The sequence below is a fragment of the Pelophylax lessonae genome, assembly GCF_965119305.1.
Source record: "Pelophylax lessonae genome assembly, chromosome: 3".
Lineage (NCBI taxonomy): Eukaryota > Metazoa > Chordata > Amphibia > Anura > Ranidae > Pelophylax > Pelophylax lessonae.
Window position 1 is genome coordinate 417,251,272 of NC_138770.1, and position 25,212 is coordinate 417,276,483.

The 25,212-nt window shown below is 38.7% G+C and overlaps 2 long non-coding RNA genes across 2 annotated transcripts; both read right to left on the reverse strand.

Annotated features, from left to right (window-relative positions):
- Positions 1–11,649: 11,649 nt before the first annotated feature.
- LOC309551619 lies at positions 11,650–12,678 on the reverse strand. The gene is made up of 3 exons (XR_014225098.1): positions 12,635–12,678; positions 12,380–12,421; positions 11,650–11,861 (listed from the first exon to the last, which is right to left on the reverse strand). It is a non-coding gene; the product is annotated as an uncharacterized lncRNA (long non-coding RNA).
- A 9,297-nt stretch (positions 12,679–21,975) lies between these two features.
- Positions 21,976–23,004, reverse strand: LOC309551618. Its single transcript, XR_014225097.1, has 3 exons — positions 22,961–23,004; positions 22,706–22,747; positions 21,976–22,187 (listed from the first exon to the last, which is right to left on the reverse strand). It is a non-coding gene; the product is annotated as an uncharacterized lncRNA (long non-coding RNA).
- Between the last annotated feature and the right edge of the window lie 2,208 nt (positions 23,005–25,212).

A 25,212-nucleotide genomic window follows, 5' to 3' on the forward strand; every position in this document is an offset into this window, starting at 1 on the left:
GGCTTCTGTGGCTCAAATGTTGGAGCATAAAAAAAGGTGTCCGACAGGTGTCCGACTACATCGGGTTAACGGCCAATGTGGACGCTCTGAGGAGGGATGAACCCCTGGACTACTGGGTGGGCAGGCTTGACCTCTGGCCAGAGCTTGCAAAATTTGCAATGGAACTGTTGGCTTGCCCCCCATCCAGTGTCCTGTCCAAAAGGACATTCAGCAAAGCAGGGGGGATCGTGACCGGTAAGCGCACTCGCCTAGCTCATGACAGTGTAGACTACCTCACATTTATAAAAATGAATGAGGCATGGATCTCTGAGGAATTCAACACATGTGACCAGTAGACCATGTTTCATTGAAATTCCTCATGACAGGCCACAAATATCTGCCAGACCGCCATCCACCCACAACAATTCCTGGTCCTTGTTTTCGCTAAATACAGCGGCATAAAAGGCATTTTATGTCCATTGAATGGCTAATTTTTGCAGCCTATACAGGCCGACACTTACTTCTGTATACTGTGAATGCCTAATGTACCTTCAGCCACAGAATACTACGTTCTTAGCTGTCAGGTAAACTCATGTGGGCTAATTTTTGGGGCCTTTTATGGCCAACACTTACTTTTGTATACTGTGAATGCCTAATGCACCTCTAGCCATCAAATACACTACGTTCTTTGCTGTCAGTTAAACCCATGTGAGCTAATTTTTGGAGCCTATACAGGCCGACACTTACTTCTGTATACTGTGAATGCCTAATGTACCTTTAGCCACAGAATACTACATTCTTAGCTGTCAGGTAAACCCATGTGGGGTAATTTTTGGGGCCTTTTATGGCCAACACTTGCTTCTGTATCCTGTGAATGCCTAAAGTACCTCTAGCCTTTAAATACTATGTCCTTTGCTGTCAGTTATACCCATGTGGGGTAATTTTTGGAGCCTATACAGGCCAACACTTACTTCTGTATCCTGTGAATGCCTAATGTACCATCAGCCACAGAATACTACGTTCTTAGCTGTCAGGTAAAGCCATGTGGGCTAATTTTTGGTGCCAATACTGGCCGACACTTAGTTCTGTATCCTGTGAATGCCTTATGTACCTTCAGCCACAGAATACTACGTTCTTAGCTGTCAGGTAAATGCATGTGGGCTAATTTTTGGGGCCTGGAATGGCCGACACTTACTTCTTTATCCTGTGAATGCCTAATTTTTCAGACTGGAATTGAAAATCAATGGGTCTGTAAATGTAATTGTGGAATGGATGCGGACCCATTTTACAGATGTGTGAATGGACCCTATATGTATTAGACATGTATTTACTGGCTGCTGTCAGTTCTGGCTGAGTTATGAAAAAAAATATATAGTTTTTGCTGTAAAAAAAAAATTTAGGGCAACTTTTCCAATTGCAATACTTCTGTTATGACATTGTCCATGTGCTGGAACTATTTGTGCACAGCTAGTACGTCTTTTGTGGCTGAAAATATGACCTAAAGGTTTTTAAAATTCGCCTCCCATTAAAGTCAATGGGGCCCACCGCGAAATCGCGGTTCGCTGATTTTTGAGTAAATTTGCGGCATACGTTCGTGAACCACCCTGGCCGATGTTAGTCCATCACTATCCATCAATAACCAGTCTTCATGGATAAACATGCACCCCTTTTTAACCAGTCCCAGCACATGTTTGTTGATGTCAAAGTGCTAATTTCTCTGTAAATTAGAGATCCCTCAGCGCCCAGCCCCCAGCACTTGTGTGTTAACAACTCAGTGCTCATAACAAGTTTTAACCCCTCAGAATCCAATACCCAACGTATGGGCCATAACTTCCCATCATCTATCTGTTGCTGATGTGCATTAATCTCTCAGTTTCCAGTTGTCAGCACATGTGTTAAACCCTAAGCATCCAGTCCCCAGCACATGCTTTAATGCCTTGGCACCCAGTTTCCAGGGTATGTATGTTAAACCTTAGTAGCCGGTCCCCAGCACATGTAGAATAATCTCTCACATTTATCCAATGCACCATGTGATATATCAGTCTCATCTACGCTCCAGTAGGGATCCCACTCTCCAATTTCTCAACTAAACAATCCCCAACAACAAAGCCTAGTTTTCCATCTCCCATGTGTCCAGTGTCACTTCTATTCTTCTTAGACTCAATGACATAGCCCCTGTTAATAGCATGCATTGTTATGGTGTCCCCTTTGAACCTCTGTTGTATCCAATACCACTGACACACTCCTCCTGTTTCTGTTTCAGCATCCTTCCCACCACCTTCAGTCTTTATTTGTCCCAGAATACCCTGTTTCAGTTTCAGTTGGCCTATTTCTTAAGCACTGATTTCAACCTTTATCCCTCCTTCTCTGAAAAACCCTATGTACACAGCCTTCATGCTTTTTGAGTCTGTTAACTGTACTGCCCACTGTCTTGAAATGTTACACACTTCACTTTCCAACATAATCCACCCTCAGTCATAACTTCTGTACTCCTCTCCTGCATATTCTGCCTACTGTCATACCTTCTGCACTCCTCTCCTGTACATACTTCCCTCCAAGACACTTTTTTAGCAATGCTTGTAATATCCTCAACCTTGCCTGTTCTGGAATAAAAGCTTTTTCTAGTTTTATGTAAAGAATATCCTATCCGGAATTCTGTGTTGGGAATGATTTAAGGTATAAAATTACAATAAGATACCAAGCAGAGAGAAAAGCCATTATCTAGCAATCAGAACATACAGTATATTGGTTCGTAATGAAAAAGATACAGTACATGTCGCCTTCCTTTTTTCTGCAAGAAAAAAGTAATTTGATGCTTTAGTCCCCAATAATTACAACATATGCAAAAAGGCTGACCCATTTTCTGGAGGGGATGAGGTAAAATAAAGCATAGTTTGCAACTTTTAACTAACTATTTTTGAATTTTAAATAAAGTATCATCGCTTTTACCTTGGTCTACTTGGATACCTTTTCTCTTAATGGATAAATTTACCTTTTTTTGGCTGTGTGGCTTCTTGTTTTCTAACTGGGGTCTCTGCAAAAGAAGTATTAAGTACATTTTATAATAAAACAAAATAAAAATGTAATATAAATATATGTAAAGCATAGAGTCGGAGGGGTAGACAAGCTCATGGGGGTAGCAAATACATAAAGGAGCACCACGTCCCTAACTGGATGTCAAAGAAAAAAGATGGTTTTGGGCGTATGGTGGGACTTTTAATATAGGGGTGCTTAGTATATATATAATCAAAAGTAAAAAAGAAAATATGTAAAAGAGAAATTTTTATTTATTGAGCACACTTGAAAAACATAAAATTGCATACTGTACTGACAGGATACAAAAGACAATATTTGAAATATTGCAGATTAAAAACATTTGCAGTAGACATATGTAATTGGCATATATGACAGGTTTTACAAATGATTTACAATTCCTACATTGGGGTAGATGGCATATACCCAACACTCATCCAAAAGGAGGTGTACTATGCAGGATAGCGATGAGACCCACAGTGTCAACCCAACATGTTTCTCGGCCTTTAAGCCGCTTCCTCAGGGGTAATTTTTTGGGGGGTATCGCTTTGTAAATACAACACTAAGGGTAAGAAGAAAAAACAGATAATGAATGTCTATACTGAAAAAACATCATACATGACACATTATATAGAAATTTCCACAGCTTTATATGCATTGTACAATATGCTTGATATTAGAATGTCTATAAATTCACACCTGTCTGGTACACCAACAATGGTCCAATTTCGGGAACACAAGGTAGGGGGAGAAACCCCCCGGGGGCGAACACGGGAGCTCAGACCAAAGAACCACAAGATAGTACTGCAATAAGGGGGATAACTCTATCTGTAAATTAGAAAACAAATACACCAAATATCAATATCGGCAAAGATATATGTATAAAAGGTGCATACACCCTTAGTTGGTGGTGCATCCGAGATGAAGTCAAAAAACATTGCAAACCTCAAGGATAAACCCTGAATGCATAACCTGAAATATATGAAATATATAGGTGTATTCTTACCCAGAGTAATTAAGGATAGAGGGAATGGACAGGGAACGGGTGTGATGGATATGTTAGATCAAAGACCATATAACATCCAATGTCCAAAGCCAGATCCTCTACACCAAACCTAAGAGAGTATGAATGACCGATTAAAAAAGGGGAAATGTTCCCAAATATAGCTGGTTGTTTCTTAGTAGAATGGGTAGAAGGTATTACCTGCGGTAATGAGGCTCTCAGCGTCCCGTCCCTGCAAACTGCACGGAGGGAACGCCGAGAAGGCATTATATGTAGTGGTTGAAGAGCTCCACCCAAGATGACGAACAAGCGCTGCGTCTTGCCGTACATCCGGGCTGGCGTCGGGAATGCGCCTCGCAAACTGTGCAGGCGCATCAGCCGGACAACCTCCCGCCAACTAAACGGCCGTCTCGTGCGTCGCAACCAAGCGTCGTCATAGGGCACGGCCGGAAGTGACGGTGTAAGTCCGGCATAACATCCCCTTCTGGCTTTTACCAGAAGGGTTACTGATTAACATTGATTTATGTTTGTTTTTCTTTTTCCTTTTAGTTCACACCCTTCTGGTACAAGCCTCCTTTTTGCAACAATGTACGGATCTATTCCTCCTTTTGGAAGGAACGCTTCGGGTGCCTCCCCCTACGGCGGACACGTGTCGTTGGGTACATCCCCTATCTCCTGTCGGAGTTGGGGATGTTATGCCGGACTTACACCGTCACTTCCGGCCGTGCCCTATGACGACGCTTGGTTGCGACGCACGAGACGGCCGTTTAGTTGGCGGGAGGTTGTCCGGCTGATGCGCCAGCGCAGTTTGCGAGGCGCATTCCCGACGCCAGCCCGGATGTACGGCAAGACGCAGCGCTTGTTCGTCATCTTGGGTGGAGCTCTTCAACCACTACATATAATGCCTTCTCGGCGTTCCCTCCGTGCAGTTTGCAGGGACGGGACGCTGAGAGCCTCATTACCGCAGGTAATACCTTCTACCCATTCTACTAAGAAACAACCAGCTATATTTGGGAACATTTCCCCTTTTTTAATCGGTCATTCATACTCTCTTAGGTTTGGTGTAGAGGATCTGGCTTTGGACATTGGATGTTATATGGTCTTTGATCTAACATATCCATCACACCCGTTCCCTGTCCATTCCCTCTATCCTTAATTACTCTGGGTAAGAATACACCTATATATTTCATATATTTCAGGTTATGCATTCAGGGTTTATCCTTGAGGTTTGCAATGTTTTTTGACTTCATCTCGGATGCACCACCAACTAAGGGTGTATGCACCTTTTATACATATATCTTTGCCGATATTGATATTTGGTGTATTTGTTTTCTAATTTACAGATAGAGTTATCCCCCTTATTGCAGTACTATCTTGTGGTTCTTTGGTCTGAGCTCCCGTGTTCGCCCCCGGGGGGTTTCTCCCCCTACCTTGTGTTCCCGAAATTGGACCATTGTTGGTGTACCAGACAGGTGTGAATTTATAGACATTCTAATATCAAGCATATTGTACAATGCATATAAAGCTGTGGAAATTTCTATATAATGTGTCATGTATGATGTTTTTTCAGTATAGACATTCATTATCTGTTTTTTCTTCTTACCCTTAGTGTTGTATTTACAAAGCGATACCCCCCAAAAAATTACCCCTGAGGAAGCGGCTTAAAGGCCGAGAAACATGTTGGGTTGACACTGTGGGTCTCATCGCTATCCTGCATAGTACACCTCCTTTTGGATGAGTGTTGGGTATATGCCATCTACCCCAATGTAGGAATTGTAAATCATTTGTAAAACCTGTCATATATGCCAATTACATATGTCTACTGCAAATGTTTTTAATCTGCAATATTTCAAATATTGTCTTTTGTATCCTGTCAGTACAGTATGCAATTTTATGTTTTTCAAGTGTGCTCAATAAATAAAAATTTCTCTTTTACATATTTTCTTTTTTACTTTTGATTATATATATACTAAGCACCCCTATATTAAAAGTCCCACCATACGCCCAAAACCATCTTTTTTCTTTGACATATGTAAAGCATATGTAACAACCAATCTTTAAACAACAATGTTGTTTTAAGTGACATAAGCAAGAAAAACAATAAAATCAGATATATGAGATCTGTAAATAAAGAACCAACCACAAAACCCTTTAATGGCTTCTGGACTTTCTGAGTGTCCTTAGCAAATTACAGCTACATCTGTAGCTGTCTTTAAATAAAATGCCACCCAGATAAAATATTCTATAAAGTAATATATGTGTAGCTATAAAATAGATAGGATTTGACAATAGATTAAATAGACTGTCTTTGACCCATTCATCATATGTTTCACTTGGTATCAAGTTAGGTAACATTGTTTATTGTACAATACCTTGCAGTAAGAAACATTTGGAAATTATGCTACACGAGAAGCAATAATTCTAAATAGGACTATTGATTTTAGCTTCACACCATACTTCTATAGACAGTCCAGATTAATGATGTTGTACCCACGAAAGCAATATTTTTTAAATTCTGACTGGGGCAGCCTATAAAAATATATCTATCATACTTTTCTTAAACTATTTTAAATATACTGTTTGCCGTTTAAGATAAAATATAATTTATAAATAACGAGCAGCAAATATTCTACCTAAGGCACATTGTTTAAAGCCAGAAAATAAAAATGCATGCATGGCAAGTAAAAATTAAAACATGCTGTACAAATTAAAATCATGATGATCCAAACAAAGGTCTTAAAGGACTAAGACTGATGGAATCTCACAACTGAAAACGATAGATGTTGAAGCCAAAATATGGGAATCAAGTGAAATAGAAAACATGAAACTGTATGAAAGCAAAATATCTGCAAACTGTAGATAAAAACCTGTCTGATAAAGCTGTGTTTACCTGATTTTTGCAGGGTATCCAGAGTCAAAAGAAAAGAAAATGGACTTAGTTTGAAACACTTGGATGAAACACGTCAAGAAGAGAAAATTAAAATTTTGTGGCTTAACTATTCTGAAAAAAAGTCACAGTCGCTGATATGTCATCATTTGTATGCAAATCCTTAGAAATGTCTGGTTGTTACACATTTTACAATCGATAGTTGGTATATGTTTTATCTCTACATGGGAATCAAAATCATAAACACCTATTCACAAGAATATTAATAATTGTTTTTAATTTGGTTTGTTTTCAATTGATACAATTACAAAATTTGGAAGTCAGATACTACTTGCATGTTTCTGTGACACAAAGACTTTGCTAATGTTTAACTGTACTGCCAATCTTCAAGTCAAGACATTAGCAGCTTGATCATTGTATATAAACCCCTTTAAGTTAAGTTACCACAAAACCACAGTAAAGAAGAAATATACTATAACTGATGTTTGTGAAAATGTTAACCTCAATGTCTGATCCAAGTTAAATAAATTCAGTTAAGTGCAACTTCTTTAACCACAGAAAAGTGTACTACTTTGATCTTCAAGGTTTCTGTTATGTTAAAAAGTTAAAATCAAGAAGAAAGATTATGACAGTAAATACACTGACCAAAGAACATGTAAAAAAGCCTATAGACCCAAAGTCAGTATTGCTGAAAAGTTTTTAGAGGTAGCTAATTACCAAACATTGAGAATTTCAATGATTTCACTGAAAATAAAGAAGACCAAAAGGATCATAATTTTAAAGATTTGTGGATTACAGTATATGCATATCCCTCTTAACACCTTTCTTAAACCTTTTAGCCCTTATAGAAAAATATACTGATTAGGAACCTCTAAAGACACCTCCAAAAGCTGCAGATGTCATGTGGGTCTAAATTTTAGAATACGATTGGAACATTAAAAAGTATACATTCTGTAGGAACAGCAGCTTAAAATAACATCAGCTTAACAAAGAAGGGAAAGAGTAGGAAATGCATGAGTCAACAAAAACCCATTTATTTTCCTCAGTAATTTATACCAATAGGTAGTAGCATGTATTTTTACACAGTAATTTGAAAAGGTGAAAAACTTTAATAGAAAAGGAATTTTAATAGAAATACAACATATATCACGGTGCACACAGTATGTAGTAATTCAAATTGCTGCTTAATGAGTTGTCGGAGCAGCAACTTTTGTTAGCTACCTACATTCAAGGAACTGCATTGATGTATAGTAATTTAATTTAGAAAGGAGACATGCTTGCCATTCTAGTCACATTAGTGCTGCTGAAATACAATTTCAAATATCTCATAGTCTGTATTAGTTTACTGATACTCTTTTGTGCAACATTTAAATCTGTGTAGGAATTCACAGATTTATCAAGTATTCTTTATTGTCTATAGCGTTGTATTCAAAGTGTTGTGTAAAAAACTCTGTACCAAGTAAAATGAGATGCAGCCAAAAGAAGCAATAAAAATGCCCCAACTATGGTACATTATGGGTGACTTTTTTGTCTTGTGTACACTAATATATAATGTACATGCACATACAGTACATATATGCTGATGGCAAACATAGCAAAACTTGTGTTGCTACTCCAGATAGTGCCACCTAATCTGTGGTCACTTTGCAGTAATCAAAGCCAAGGACTGACCAATGATCTATGCACATATACAGTATATTCAGCTTTAATGTCAAAATGTTTAAACTAAATCACTGGTAAAGTATAGGCAACTGTTGGTGCATAAATACCTGTGCTCTATTGTGCTTGGGGAGAATCCTAGGCTCAGACTGTGTGCAGGGCACCATGTTTTCTCCAAGTTATATTTTAAGTGATATTAAACCCAAAAACAAAAAATATCATATATTGCAGCTTATCAATCCTTTAATGCAGTGGCTGCATGTGTTTTTTTTTATTGTTTTTTTCCCCTTTATTTTATGGGTACATAAACTCTTTATGGAGGACTAAAGGAGCCATCCCTGGATAGCAACTCTGTCAATCTGGAAAGAGGGTAGTGTTAGATACACTGGTAGATTTCAATGGTATTGACTAACAAATAAAGCCAAACTCCAGTTATCACTTTTTACTAGTACTAGTGTTGATTAGTACTTAAATCAATTGTTTTTTTTTTTCTTTTAGGGTAAAATGTTTATCTAAATGAAAACAATCTGACCATTAAGAGTACCCTATCCGTGTTAAATGGTTTGTCTTAAGCCTCTAACTGCCACTTTTGCTGGACAGTTTGGTCTGGTAAAGGAAGTTGAAAGATAACAGACCTACTGGCCAGACCACCAGGTGCTAATGAGGCAAAAAAGGCCAAAATAGAAAAAAAACAAATGCAGCCACCACAATTGTAAAATGTAAGGTCTATACATCTCTTTGTTAAACCCTATCATTTAAATGTAAATTAACAGGTAGATGACAGGAGATGCAGTTAGTCTTGCACAGTACATCTCCTGAGGTCAGAGTCACCAGGAGATGACACTACCAAAAAACAGACTATTTTATTGCAGTTTACCAGCAATAATAGTTTATCCATTTAGGATCACTTTGCGTGCATTCTCAAACTTTCAGTTATTCTAATAAACTCTAGTAATTTCCCCTACTGTCAACAGACTAAGCTTGCAGATCTCTTTTGTCTGGTATAATACTTTTTCCTGCCATGTTCAGAATGTAATAACATTTTAGCAGTGAAGCAGAAGTTTTTCTATCTAAAGTTTGGTTCCAGACAGCATATAAAATTCCTCCCACAGGTGTAAAATCTTTCTTTAAGGCCCACTCTCTAATCAAGAAATATTGTACATACACTAGTATAAGCACTGGGAAGGGAATGCAGTCTTACAGAATCTGCATCACTACACTGTTACCCCAGTATCCCCACTGGAACCATGGAGTGATATCATGGTGTCCCAGAAAGGCTGCAGCTGGAACAATATACAGTATCTCACAAAAGAGAGTACACCCCTCACATTTTTGTAAATATTTTATTATATAGTTTCATGTGACAACACTGAAGCAATGACAGTTTGCTACAATGTAAAGTAGTGAGTGTACAGCTTGTAAAACAGTGTAAATTTGCTGTCCCCTCAAAATAACTCAACACACAGATATTAATGTCTAAACCGCTGGCAACAAAAGTGAGTACACCTCTAAGTAAACATGTCCAAATTAGGAACAATTAGCCATTTTCTCCCCCCCCCATTGTCATGTGACTCGTTAGTGTTACAAGGTCTCAGGTGTGAATGAGGAGCAAGTGTGGTAAATTTGGTGCTATCACTCTCCCTCTCTCTTACTGGTCACTGGAAGTTCATCATGGCACCTCATGGTAAATAACTCTCTGAGGATCTGAAAAAAAAGAATTGTTGCTCTACATAAAGATAAAAAAAAAGATGGTCTGGGCTATAAGAAGATTGCCAGGACCCTGAAACTGAGCTGCAGCATGGTGGCCAAGACCATACATCATTTAAACAGGACAGATTCCGCTCAGAACAGGCCTCACCATAGTCGACAAAGAAGTTGTTTGCATCTGCTTAGCGTTATATCCAGGGGTTCTCTTTGGGAAGACGTATGAATGCTGCCAGCATTGCGGGGGGGGGGGGGGGGCAGCCTGTCAGTGCTCAGACCATATGCCGCACATTGCATCAAATTGGTGTGCATGGCTGTCGTCCCAGAAGGAAGCCTCTTTTAAAGATGATGCACAAGAAAGCTGGAAACAGCTTGCTGAAGACAAGCAGACTAAGGACATGGATTACTGGAACCATGTCCTGTGGTCTGATGAGACCAAGATAAACTTATTTGGTTCAGATGGTGTCAAGTGTGTGTGGTGGCAACCAGGTGAGGAGTACAAAGACAAATGTGTCTTGCCTACAGTCAAGCATGGTGGTGGGAGTGTCATGGTCTGGGGCTGCCGACACTGGGGAGCTGCAGTTCATTGAGGGAACCATGAATGCCAACATGTACTGTGACATACTGAAGCAGAGCATGATCCCCTCCTTTTCGGAGACTGGGCCACAGGGCAGTATTCCAATGTGACAACAACCCCAAACACACCTCCGTAATGACCACTGCCTTGCTAAAGAAGCTGAGGGTAAAGGTGATGGACTGGCCAAGCGTGTCTCCAGATCTAAACCCTATTGTGCATCTGTGGGGCATCCTTAAACGGAAGGTGGAGGAGCGCAAGGTCTCTAACATCCACCAGCTCCATGATTTTGTCATGGAAGAGTGGAAGAGGACTCCAGTTGCAACCTGTGAAGCTCTGGTGAACTCCATGCCCAATAGGGTTAAGGTAGTACTGGAAAATAATGGTGGACACACAAAATATTTACACTTTGGGCCCAAGTTTGACATGTTCACTTAGGGGTGTACTCACTTTTGTTGCCAGTGGTTTAGACATTAATGGCTGTGTGTTGAGTTATTTTGAGGGGACAGCAAATTTTCACTGTTATACAAGCTGTACACTCACTACTTTACATTGTAGCAAAGTATAATTTCTTCAGTGTTGTCACATGAAACGATATAATAAAATATTTACAAAAATGTGTACTCACTTTTGTGAGATACTGTACTTGCCTTCTAAACATCTATATTCTCTATATATCTTGCCTTCTGAGAGGTTTATCTATGAAATGAACAGTATATATGTATATATGTGTATGGCAGAGATACTTTCTTCAAATTACTTTACAATACTTCATTAAAATTTGCTGCTATATAATGAAGCAAAACACCATTCAGTTTGAAAATAACTTATTTATTTACAACTTAAAGCAACAAGGAAGTGCATGTGGTAAAAAGCATTGTATTTGACATGCTTGCATTCAAGGAAACATGAATAGCTACTTTGGCTCTGCATGGCTGCATGATTTCAGGGTGAAGGTGCATTGATGTATCTACCTTTCTGTGGTTCTTTAGGCTCTCTTTCTTGTTTTTGCTCTTGTTTCTCTAAAAAAAAAATATATATATGTATATATTTTATGGTTTAATTCATTTGAAGCCTTACCATGTATTTATAGTATCCTGAAGCAGAACTCCAAGCAATCAGCTTGTCTTCTAGTCCTGTGATCTAGGAACCCTGGCACACTGCATAGCTAGATGAATAATTTTTTTCAATACCTTGTGTGTAGTATAGTTGTTCCTGGGTCCATGAATCTACAGCACTTTCTGAACCTACACTAGGTCACATGAATTTGCTTGCATGTACAAATATTCATTTAGGGTACATAAATGGGATATGCTCATTAGTTCCTAAGCCCAGAATGCAGTGAGTGCTTCTGAATAGAAAAAATTACAGTTATAGTACTCTAAATTCCATCATTTTTTCTATAGCTACAAATGTGGTAGCTGTCATAAGTCAAAGTTTTATATTCAAGGTTCGTTCGTTTTTTTTTTTTTTCCCAAAAAGCTTTATTGAACAAAATACACATTAGAAAAGTGTACAACAAGTTAGTTTTTATTATTACGACTTTTTGCCTCTGATGGCTCATGTTCTTTTACTTGGGTCTCTAAAGAAATATAGGCATTAATACATTACAATTTTTACATAAAAACAAACAAAAAATGCATTGTTTGCAAAGCCATCATGTTTTACTTATTTTATTATTTGAATAAGAAATCATTTTAGCCCATAGATTAAAAAAAGTTTGTCAACCCAGCCCCCTTTTCTTGATTTGTAACAGATTCCCATATTTTACAAATCAATGATTTTTCATTATTACCTTTCTTTGGTTCTGATGGTTCTGGCTTTTTTACTGGGGTTACTGTAAGTAAAAAAAAAAAAAAAATCAGTGATTAGTAAAACATTTCTTTGTTTGATTTCTGGTACTAAAAACGTGGTTACATGATGGCTGCTTACTATTGGCGTTAGAGGGAGCTCAGCAAAGGACTATGTGTCCTCTGACACTACGGGTGCTATATTGGGGGAATCCACAATAAAGTATATTAGAGAGCTAACGGTACAGGCTTGATGAAAATTGCATCCACTGGAAATCCTGATCAGAATTGTAAAAACTCCTCATATAGTGATGTTGAAGAAGTCCTTGTTTATTAAGGAAGAGATATGATGTATCACAAAAGGTAGCTTCACAATATAATAAAATACAGAAAAAATAAAAATCAGTTCATAGGCTGGGGTGATACCCAACCATTGAACTGATTTTTATCTTTTCTGTATTTTATTATAAGGTAAAGCTACCTTTTGTGATACACCATATCTCTTCCTTAATAAACAACGACTTCTTCAACATCACTATGTGAGAAGTTTTTACAATTCTGAAAAGGATTTCCAGTGGATGCAATTTTCATCAAGCCTGTCCCGTTAGCCCTCTAATATAATTTATTGTGGATTTCTGTTTGTCTCTCCTCCCCGAGGAGATTTTTTTTAAGAGTAGCTTGGGATATCCTAGGCTATATCATCTCTGCCATCATTATTTAATAGGTGCCAGATCTTGGATTGTGAACTAAGCTATATTGGAGAAGCCTGTGTTTAATGAGACAAAAAGTTCTGGAGTAGGCAGTCTGTGAAGGTAGGGACAGTTACCCAGACACATTGAAAACCATCTAAGCCCTTTTTTCTTGTTTTCAGTGTAATCTCTTTACCATCTCCAGCACAAAACTACTGACCCAAAATGCAGAGGAATTTTCAAGGTGTATGAGGTGCCCCTAGAATAATATCTACCTCCAACAGAAGCCATGACTCTAGTTGTAGAAACATCAGCTGCTTAACAAGCCTCCGCTGTTGGGGACCCCACCAGAAGAGGAGATTCCTTCTCAACATTGAGGATCATCAATCAATGATGATCATCATTTTCCCAAGTGAACAATCTGGGGGCTAATGCATGCTAAATATTTTGATTATGTGTTATAAATATGCACATTTTCTGTTTGTGAAGAAATTGAATTTTGTGTAACGTGTCAATGTTTCACCTATGTAATGTAAACGCAGAGGACTGCATTCCTTAAGCCCAGGGTAATGTAGGTATGTGGGTAGGTAGTTAACACTGGCCTCTGCTAACCCAAGAAGCACCACTGCCAATCCATCAAGATGGGCAGTCCTCTGACATGGACTCCAGGCACCATCTTGGAGGAGCCTGTAGTATTCATGAGACTTGAGTGGCCATCTTGGAGAGGTGAAGTGCTTTATATAGGATTGGCTGCATCACAGAAGTGCCCAGAGTGGGAGATGCTTGGAAGTAGGCACAGGTACCTGCTAGTTAGGGACAGATAGGCCTTATGCCTAGTCTAGAGCAGGTTAGAGACCGAGTAAACACTAGATGGTTCTGCTGCTGGCTTTGGCCTGTTCTTTGGGAGAAGTTTAAAGAATGGAATGTCTCAAGCAGTCTTTGAAGTGTAAGATGTCATCCTGATCCTGAATATACTACTTTTTTTTTGAAAGGTGTTTATTTATAAATTTTCAAGAACAATACATAACAAAGGTACAAGCAATGTCAGTAAAACAAAACAGGGAGTAAACAACAAACCAATGGACGGCATTGCAGCATGACAACTCAAAAACAGGCCAACGGGGCCTAGGGAGGAAGAGAAGGACGGGGGGGAACCTCAAGACAGAATTACTTGGAAGCCGAGTGGCAACATAGGGACACACCTAGCAGGACACCTTAAGTGGTCCCCACCCTAAGGTGGACAGGGAGGACAACCAGACAGACGACCTACACAAACAAGGACACTCATACATTCACAAAACCAACTCACACACCCACACATCCACACACACACCTTCCTCCACCCTCAACCATCCATCCCCTCATGGGGGAGCAGATATTATACTACATACTAGTCAAATAATCCTTAATTTACATGGGACCTCCATGGTCTCATTCAGCAGACAAGCTGGAAGGCAAAGGGGTATCCGCCCCTGAATATACTACTTTAGTTGGACTTGAAACAATTAAATTCCCATTCTGCATACTTGTTCAAGTGTTTAGTCTGTTACTTACTATGTACTTAAGGCTGGACCTTTATTTTAACTGACAGGTCCACTTGAATATATTATATAAAGTTAGCTCACAAAATAAAGGAAATAGTAACTCAAATTTCAGTGATGGTAATGTATTACCTAGATTGACCCACAGAAACTGAAATTAACCTTTCACTAAACTTACCATAGAATAAATCTAATTAGTTAGTATCTCTAGGGCACATTGCAAACCATCACAGAACCGTGTATCTTTTTATAACAAAAAAAAAAAACAATACACCCAAATCCAGTTATGAAGCTTCATTTTCTTTGCAACTATTCTTCAGACTCACCCTTCAATCTTAGCCTTTACAAGTGACTCTTTTGTCAACTACATCATATAAGACTAGATGCGTACCTTTCTTTTGCTCTGCTGCTTTTTCTTCTTTCTGAACTGGGGTCTCTGCAAAATAATTGTTGTAAGTGAGCTCTGAAAAAAACATTACGTTATTCTACTGTGAATGAGAAGGTGAAATGAGGCAAAATCAGTTAGATAACTATAACTGCAGAAAGCACTAAAAACTGACTTCTGATGAATAGTGTTGCATAAATGTATGTTTTTAGAAATTCCACAAAAAAAAAAAAAAAAAATCAAAATGTAAAGTGATATAACCACAAAAAGTAAAAATGACTCAGTGCTATACATATCATGCAACCTAAGGAATACTAACTAATTCACGTGATTCATTATACACTATTTGCTATGTTCCTCAGCAGTTTCTGCTTTTAACCAGGATTGCTTCATTCTACCTCCTCCCTTACAGCACAAACTCTAAAAATATAAATTTGATTAGCCATAATTTCAAACAGATCTCTGAAACTGCAAAAACAATGGAAAAGCTGACATGATCAGTGTCATGCTGAACTATTGCTCTCTGACCACTAGTGTGCAAGAAAATGTGAACACAAAGAATACATTACTTAAAATGTAAGTTACAGGAAGTAAACCTTGGTTCTTCACTAATGGTGGTAGCCTGTCAACACAAGCCCTATACATTGTTCCTATCAAGTTTTAAAAAAAGTTGGCAGTGTTTTTTGCTTAACTTCAACATGTTTACGTTTAATGGGTCTAATTTATAATGTATGGAAGAAAACTCTGACAATTCTGAGATAATAATTTAGAGCTCTTTGATTTAGTCTATCATAATTGTAAGATATTATTTAAGAACTCTGAGATATAAGGCTTAATTTTCTAAAGAAATAGAGATTTCTCTTACCAAGATAAATAGTTGCTTTGCAAAATGAATATGGTAAAACTGTCTCCACTGCAATCAAGTCACATCCAAGCAAAACTACAGGTTTTTTTTTTAACTTACATTGCACCATTTATTAAGTACAGTGAACATTCACTTTGCAAAATAAACAGTCTCTATTCTTTTAGCAAATCAATCCTACTATTTTATAATGCTTGAAGATAATTTTTGGAGAGTGCCAGAATAAAATTGCACATTTCTGATGCATTGGTTAATTTACTAAAAGAGATAGAGCATGTTCACTGTGTGTTCACTGTGCAAAGTGAAATTTCAGAGAAAAAGACCCTTCATGCATATGACTGAATGATTAAAGCCACCACCACTTCACCTCATTTAATAAGCTAAGAGAAAAATTAATTTGCAAATTAAAAATTCACTTAGCTTAATGAACAAGATGAAGCCGTGCTGAGTTAAATCATCCAATCATTGGCAAGACAGATCCTCCTTTTTACATTTTCCTTGCACATAATTTGGTATTTTTTTTAATACTGTTTTTTTTATTCCTTATTTTTATTTTTTTATTTATTATTTTCTATTTTAAGATCTTGTATTTGATTTGTACTGAAACTGAATGAGAACAGAACTGAATGGTAATCGGTGACCCTCATATACATTGCTTGTATGATTACACCGAGCAATGGCTAATGTATAAATGGGCTTTCATATAAGCATTCTCCTGCTATTTTGTTGTATTGTTACTTTTTTATTACTTTTTAAAGCAGTGAATGTGGCTTTCAATAAACATTCTCTTGTAAATCACTGTCATTTAGGACACGTGGACCTAGAAGAATGTCCACCAGAGAATAGAAAATTGTTTGATAAAAGTTGCATTCATTGGTTTATAAATACTGTAGACACTTTTCCTTGTTCTGTTGTTTCTTGACTATAATGAAGTAGTAGAGTCTACCCTGTTACCTTTCTTTGGCTTTGATGGCTCTTCTTGTTTTTTTACTGAAGTCTCTGCAAAAGTAAATGACAATGGGATTTGTTATAATCAAGATATTTATGCATGCATATATTTACAACAGAGACACTCAGGGACAGAGTCCATGAAAGTTAATGTTGTCCCATATCAAGATGTATTTCCCACTGTAAATGCCCATGACTGAAATGAAAAGAAATACAAATAAGGGTGTGTTGATAACAGGGGGATTTCAGTTCTCTTTCTGGTCAGAGTCCACCTCCCTGGCATTCCTTTTGGATTTTATAGACATGAACAAACCAAGCTGACATTCAATTTAATCAGTGACTTTTTTCTCTTTCTTCTTAATGTATGCATACAATTTACATTGTTGTGGATACATATTCACGTTCACAGTGAGAGTAAAATTTGGGTGACATTTGGTGATACTAAAACTATTTTATTATAAAATCATCTCAGAAGTGAATCCTTGAGATTTTGTTTTTAGTGCTCACATACAGGCAAGGCCTCTGAGTTTATTCACTCCTCTTTTCAGGTTTTCAGAAACCAAAATCAGAATAAAATATCTATGCCAAGAGAATAGTGCTACATTTACAGAAACAGGCTAGATCAAATAAAAAGAAAATGGTTTGAGTGAAGTGAAACAACAATAATCATGTGATACAGGTGAAACACAGGATGTCATCATAATCAAAGAGAGAGAAACTTCAGTAATTGAATTGCATTTAGCCACACTATGCCTAAAGGAAATGAATACAGTATTGGATGGAATTGCTCTGGCATATCACATTCAAGTTTCTAACATTTTATTGTTCTAGTCCCCTACTGCTTTCCTCCCAGCCTCATATGTACATTGTAGTCAACTTGCCGTAATGAAAATTGTAATTGTGGGTAAAACTGCTTCTTGCATACCTTGGACTTCTAGTTCCTCTTTCTCTTGCTCTCTCTAGTCTTCTTTTTTATTTTTACATTTCCAGAACACAGAATCATTTCAAAACAACCTTGCAAATCCAATATTTTTACAATGTTCTAAATTGCATGTGTAGGGACCTTGCCTTAAGCTGGTGTGCCTATTCCATCTATGCAAATCACTAGAAATAGTGACAGTGATCCATGCTGGGGAAGGATCTAAACATTTGGGATGACATTAACTACTTGCTGACAGCCAGCAGTACATATACTGTAGCAAGTCGCCTCTATTGTGCAAAACGACATACCTGTACATCATTTTGAGCAATAGCCAGTGGGGGCACGCATAATGATTGGCCAGAGGGGAAGCCAATCAGCGGGTCTGGTGGACGCAATGTCTGCTGGCCACCTGTGATCGCTCCGCAGAGAGACAGAACAGCGGTCTGCCTATATAAGCAAGGCAGACTGCCGTTCTGTCAAAAACAATATGGTGATGCCACCTTTCTCCTGCGCTTAGAATCCAAGCTCCCCGACCACACTTCCCACGGGACTCACATATGGTGTTTCGGATGGCTAGAGTCTTGCTGCCCTAAAGGACTGGGGTAGTCCAACAGTACTACAAACACAAGAAAACAAAGAAGGGTGCAACCGACCTAGCACATTATCCTTAATAGTATGGCTTTAATAATAAATCATAAAAATGGCTACTCACAAACAGAAGTTAAAAATTATCATATCAGACTCAATTGCTTGAGTGTCAGGAATAGTCCATGTCCATAGTCCTGTTGAGATGACGGCTGATGCGTTTCGAGGCTTAGCCTCTTCCTCAGACTCAGAGGACTATGGACATGGACTATTCCTGACACTCAAGCGATTGAGTCTGATATGATCAGTTTTAACTTCTGTTTGTGAGTAGCCATTTTTATGATTTATTATTAAAGCCATACTATTGAGGATAATGCGATAGGTCGGTGCGCCCTTCTTTGTTTTCTTGTGTTTGCCTTTCTGTCAAAGAAAGTACATAAACAGTACATAAACTCTTTATGGAGGACTAAAGGAGCCATCCCTGGATAGCAACTCTGTCAATCTGGAAAGAGGGTAGTGTTAGATACACTGGTAGATTTCAATGGTATTGACTAACAAATAAAGCCAAACTCCAGTTATCACTTTTTACTAGTACTAGTGTTGATTAGTACTTAAATCAATTGTTTTTTTTTTTCTTTTAGGGTAAAATGTTTATCTAAATGAAAACAATCTGACCATTAAGAGTACCCTATCCGTGTTAAATGGTTTGTCTTAAGCCTCTAACTGCCACTTTTGCTGGACAGTTTGGTCTGGTAAAGGAAGTTGAAAGATAACAGACCTACTGGCCAGACCACCAGGTGCTAATGAGGCAAAAAAGGCCAAAATAGAAAAAAAACAAATGCAGCCACCACAATTGTAAAATGTAAGGTCTATACATCTCTTTGTTAAACCCTATCATTTAAATGTAAATTAACAGGTAGATGACAGGAGATGCAGTTAGTCTTGCACAGTACATCTCCTGAGGTCAGAGTCACCAGGAGATGACACTACCAAAAAACAGACTATTTTATTGCAGTTTACCAGCAATAATAGTTTATCCATTTAGGATCACTTTGCGTGCATTCTCAAACTTTCAGTTATTCTAATAAACTCTAGTAATTTCCCCTACTGTCAACAGACTAAGCTTGCAGATCTCTTTTGTCTGGTATAATACTTTTTCCTGCCATGTTCAGAATGTAATAACATTTTAGCAGTGAAGCAGAAGTTTTTCTATCTAAAGTTTGGTTCCAGACAGCATATAAAATTCCTCCCACAGGTGTAAAATCTTTCTTTAAGGCCCACTCTCTAATCAAGAAATATTGTACATACACTAGTATAAGCACTGGGAACAATATACAGTATCTCACAAAAGAGAGTACACCCCTCACATTTTTGTAAATATTTTATTATATAGTTTCATGTGACAACACTGAAGCAATGACAGTTTGCTACAATGTAAAGTAGTGAGTGTACAGCTTGTAAAACAGTGTAAATTTGCTGTCCCCTCAAAATAACTCAACACACAGATATTAATGTCTAAACCGCTGGCAACAAAAGTGAGTACACCTCTAAGTAAACATGTCCAAATTAGGAACAATTAGCCATTTTCTCCCCCCCCCATTGTCATGTGACTCGTTAGTGTTACAAGGTCTCAGGTGTGAATGAGGAGCAAGTGTGGTAAATTTGGTGCTATCACTCTCCCTCTCTCTTACTGGTCACTGGAAGTTCATCATGGCACCTCATGGTAAATAACTCTCTGAGGATCTGAAAAAAAAGAATTGTTGCTCTACATAAAGATAAAAAAAAAGATGGTCTGGGCTATAAGAAGATTGCCAGGACCCTGAAACTGAGCTGCAGCATGGTGGCCAAGACCATACATCATTTAAACAGGACAGATTCCGCTCAGAACAGGCCTCACCATAGTCGACAAAGAAGTTGTTTGCATCTGCTTAGCGTTATATCCAGGGGTTCTCTTTGGGAAGACGTATGAATGCTGCCAGCATTGCGGGGGGGGGGGGGGCAGCCTGTCAGTGCTCAGACCATATGCCGCACATTGCATCAAATTGGTGTGCATGGCTGTCGTCCCAGAAGGAAGCCTCTTTTAAAGATGATGCACAAGAAAGCTGGAAACAGCTTGCTGAAGACAAGCAGACTAAGGACATGGATTACTGGAACCATGTCCTGTGGTCTGATGAGACCAAGATAAACTTATTTGGTTCAGATGGTGTCAAGTGTGTGTGGTGGCAACCAGGTGAGGAGTACAAAGACAAATGTGTCTTGCCTACAGTCAAGCATGGTGGTGGGAGTGTCATGGTCTGGGGCTGCCGACACTGGGGAGCTGCAGTTCATTGAGGGAACCATGAATGCCAACATGTACTGTGACATACTGAAGCAGAGCATGATCCCCTCCTTTTCGGAGACTGGGCCACAGGGCAGTATTCCAATGTGACAACAACCCCAAACACACCTCCGTAATGACCACTGCCTTGCTAAAGAAGCTGAGGGTAAAGGTGATGGACTGGCCAAGCGTGTCTCCAGATCTAAACCCTATTGTGCATCTGTGGGGCATCCTTAAACGGAAGGTGGAGGAGCGCAAGGTCTCTAACATCCACCAGCTCCATGATTTTGTCATGGAAGAGTGGAAGAGGACTCCAGTTGCAACCTGTGAAGCTCTGGTGAACTCCATGCCCAATAGGGTTAAGGTAGTACTGGAAAATAATGGTGGACACACAAAATATTTACACTTTGGGCCCAAGTTTGACATGTTCACTTAGGGGTGTACTCACTTTTGTTGCCAGTGGTTTAGACATTAATGGCTGTGTGTTGAGTTATTTTGAGGGGACAGCAAATTTTCACTGTTATACAAGCTGTACACTCACTACTTTACATTGTAGCAAAGTATAATTTCTTCAGTGTTGTCACATGAAGCCCCCATTCACACTGGGGCGACGCTACTTCGCACCGCGACCTCCGAGGTCGCGGTGCGAGCAGCGCGCCGCTACCTCGGAGCGGCCGCCACGGACTTCGTAACATTGAAGTCTATGGCGGTCGCCTCCTGGTCGCCCCAAAGAAGCTCCGGACCCTTTTTCTGAGTCGGAGCGACTTGTGTCGCTCCTATCAGAACGGGTCCGCAGCTTCCCTATGGGAGGCGACCTGCGGCGACCTGTGAGGCGACCAGGTCGCCTCACAGGTCGCCCCAGTGTGAATGGGGGCTAAACGATATAATAAAATATTTACAAAAATGTGTACTCACTTTTGTGAGATACTGTACTTGCCTTCTAAACATCTATATTCTCTATATATCTTGCCTTCTGAGAGGTTTATCTATGAAATGAACAGTATATATGTATATATGTGTATGGCAGAGATACTTTCTTCAAATTACTTTACAATACTTCATTAAAATTTGCTGCTATATAATGAAGCAAAACACCATTCAGTTTGAAAATAACTTATTTATTTACAACTTAAAGCAACAAGGAAGTGCATGTGGTAAAAAGCATTGTATTTGACATGCTTGCATTCAAGGAAACATGAATAGCTACTTTGGCTCTGCATGGCTGCATGATTTCAGGGTGAAGGTGCATTGATGTATCTACCTTTCTGTGGTTCTTTAGGCTCTCTTTCTTGTTTTTGCTCTTGTTTCTCTAAAAAAAAAATATATATATGTATATATTTTATGGTTTAATTCATTTGAAGCCTTACCATGTATTTATAGTATCCTGAAGCAGAACTCCAAGCAATCAGCTTGTCTTCTAGTCCTGTGATCTAGGAACCCTGGCACACTGCATAGCTAGATGAATAATTTTTTTCAATACCTTGTGTGTAGTATAGTTGTTCCTGGGTCCATGAATCTACAGCACTTTCTGAACCTACACTAGGTCACATGAATTTGCTTGCATGTACAAATATTCATTTAGGGTACATAAATGGGATATGCTCATTAGTTCCTAAGCCCAGAATGCAGTGAGTGCTTCTGAATAGAAAAAATTACAGTTATAGTACTCTAAATTCCATCATTTTTTCTATAGCTACAAATGTGGTAGCTGTCATAAGTCAAAGTTTTATATTCAAGGTTCGTTCGTTTTTTTTTTTTTTCCCAAAAAGCTTTATTGAACAAAATACACATTAGAAAAGTGTACAACAAGTTAGTTTTTATTATTACGACTTTTTGCCTCTGATGGCTCATGTTCTTTTACTTGGGTCTCTAAAGAAATATAGGCATTAATACATTACAATTTTTACATAAAAACAAACAAAAAATGCATTGTTTGCAAAGCCATCATGTTTTACTTATTTTATTATTTGAATAAGAAATCATTTTAGCCCATAGATTAAAAAAAGTTTGTCAACCCAGCCCCCTTTTCTTGATTTGTAACAGATTCCCATATTTTACAAATCAATGATTTTTCATTATTACCTTTCTTTGGTTCTGATGGTTCTGGCTTTTTTACTGGGGTTACTGTAAGTAAAAAAAAAAAAAAAATCAGTGATTAGTAAAACATTTCTTTGTTTGATTTCTGGTACTAAAAACGTGGTTACATGATGGCTGCTTACTATTGGCGTTAGAGGGAGCTCAGCAAAGGACTATGTGTCCTCTGACACTACGGGTGCTATATTGGGGGAATCCACAATAAAGTATATTAGAGAGCTAACGGTACAGGCTTGATGAAAATTGCATCCACTGGAAATCCTGATCAGAATTGTAAAAACTCCTCATATAGTGATGTTGAAGAAGTCCTTGTTTATTAAGGAAGAGATATGGTGTATCACAAAAGGTAGCTTCACAATATAATAAAATACAGAAAAAATAAAAATCAGTTCATAGGCTGGGGTGATACCCAACCATTGAACTGATTTTTATCTTTTCTGTATTTTATTATAAGGTAAAGCTACCTTTTGTGATACACCATATCTCTTCCTTAATAAACAACGACTTCTTCAACATCACTATGTGAGAAGTTTTTACAATTCTGAAAAGGATTTCCAGTGGATGCAATTTTCATCAAGCCTGTCCCGTTAGCCCTCTAATATAATTTATTGTGGATTTCTGTTTGTCTCTCCTCCCCGAGGAGATTTTTTTTAAGAGTAGCTTGGGATATCCTAGGCTATATCATCTCTGCCATCATTATTTAATAGGTGCCAGATCTTGGATTGTGAACTAAGCTATATTGGAGAAGCCTGTGTTTAATGAGACAAAAAGTTCTGGAGTAGGCAGTCTGTGAAGGTAGGGACAGTTACCCAGACACATTGAAAACCATCTAAGCCCTTTTTTCTTGTTTTCAGTGTAATCTCTTTACCATCTCCAGCACAAAACTACTGACCCAAAATGCAGAGGAATTTTCAAGGTGTATGAGGTGCCCCTAGAATAATATCTACCTCCAACAGAAGCCATGACTCTAGTTGTAGAAACATCAGCTGCTTAACAAGCCTCCGCTGTTGGGGACCCCACCAGAAGAGGAGATTCCTTCTCAACATTGAGGATCATCAATCAATGATGATCATCATTTTCCCAAGTGAACAATCTGGGGGCTAATGCATGCTAAATATTTTGATTATGTGTTATAAATATGCACATTTTCTGTTTGTGAAGAAATTGAATTTTGTGTAACGTGTCAATGTTTCACCTATGTAATGTAAACGCAGAGGACTGCATTCCTTAAGCCCAGGGTAATGTAGGTATGTGGGTAGGTAGTTAACACTGGCCTCTGCTAACCCAAGAAGCACCACTGCCAATCCATCAAGATGGGCAGTCCTCTGACATGGACTCCAGGCACCATCTTGGAGGAGCCTGTAGTATTCATGAGACTTGAGTGGCCATCTTGGAGAGGTGAAGTGCTTTATATAGGATTGGCTGCATCACAGAAGTGCCCAGAGTGGGAGATGCTTGGAAGTAGGCACAGGTACCTGCTAGTTAGGGACAGATAGGCCTTATGCCTAGTCTAGAGCAGGTTAGAGACCGAGTAAACACTAGATGGTTCTGCTGCTGGCTTTGGCCTGTTCTTTGGGAGAAGTTTAAAGAATGGAATGTCTCAAGCAGTCTTTGAAGTGTAAGATGTCATCCTGATCCTGAATATACTACTTTTTTTTTGAAAGGTGTTTATTTATAAATTTTCAAGAACAATACATAACAAAGGTACAAGCAATGTCAGTAAAACAAAACAGGGAGTAAACAACAAACCAATGGACGGCATTGCAGCATGACAACTCAAAAACAGGCCAACGGGGCCTAGGGAGGAAGAGAAGGACGGGGGGGAACCTCAAGACAGAATTACTTGGAAGCCGAGTGGCAACATAGGGACACACCTAGCAGGACACCTTAAGTGGTCCCCACCCTAAGGTGGACAGGGAGGACAACCAGACAGACGACCTACACAAACAAGGACACTCATACATTCACAAAACCAACTCACACACCCACACATCCACACACACACCTTCCTCCACCCTCAACCATCCATCCCCTCATGGGGGAGCAGATATTATACTACATACTAGTCAAATAATCCTTAATTTACATGGGACCTCCATGGTCTCATTCAGCAGACAAGCTGGAAGGCAAAGGGGTATCCGCCCCTGAATATACTACTTTAGTTGGACTTGAAACAATTAAATTCCCATTCTGCATACTTGTTCAAGTGTTTAGTCTGTTACTTACTATGTACTTAAGGC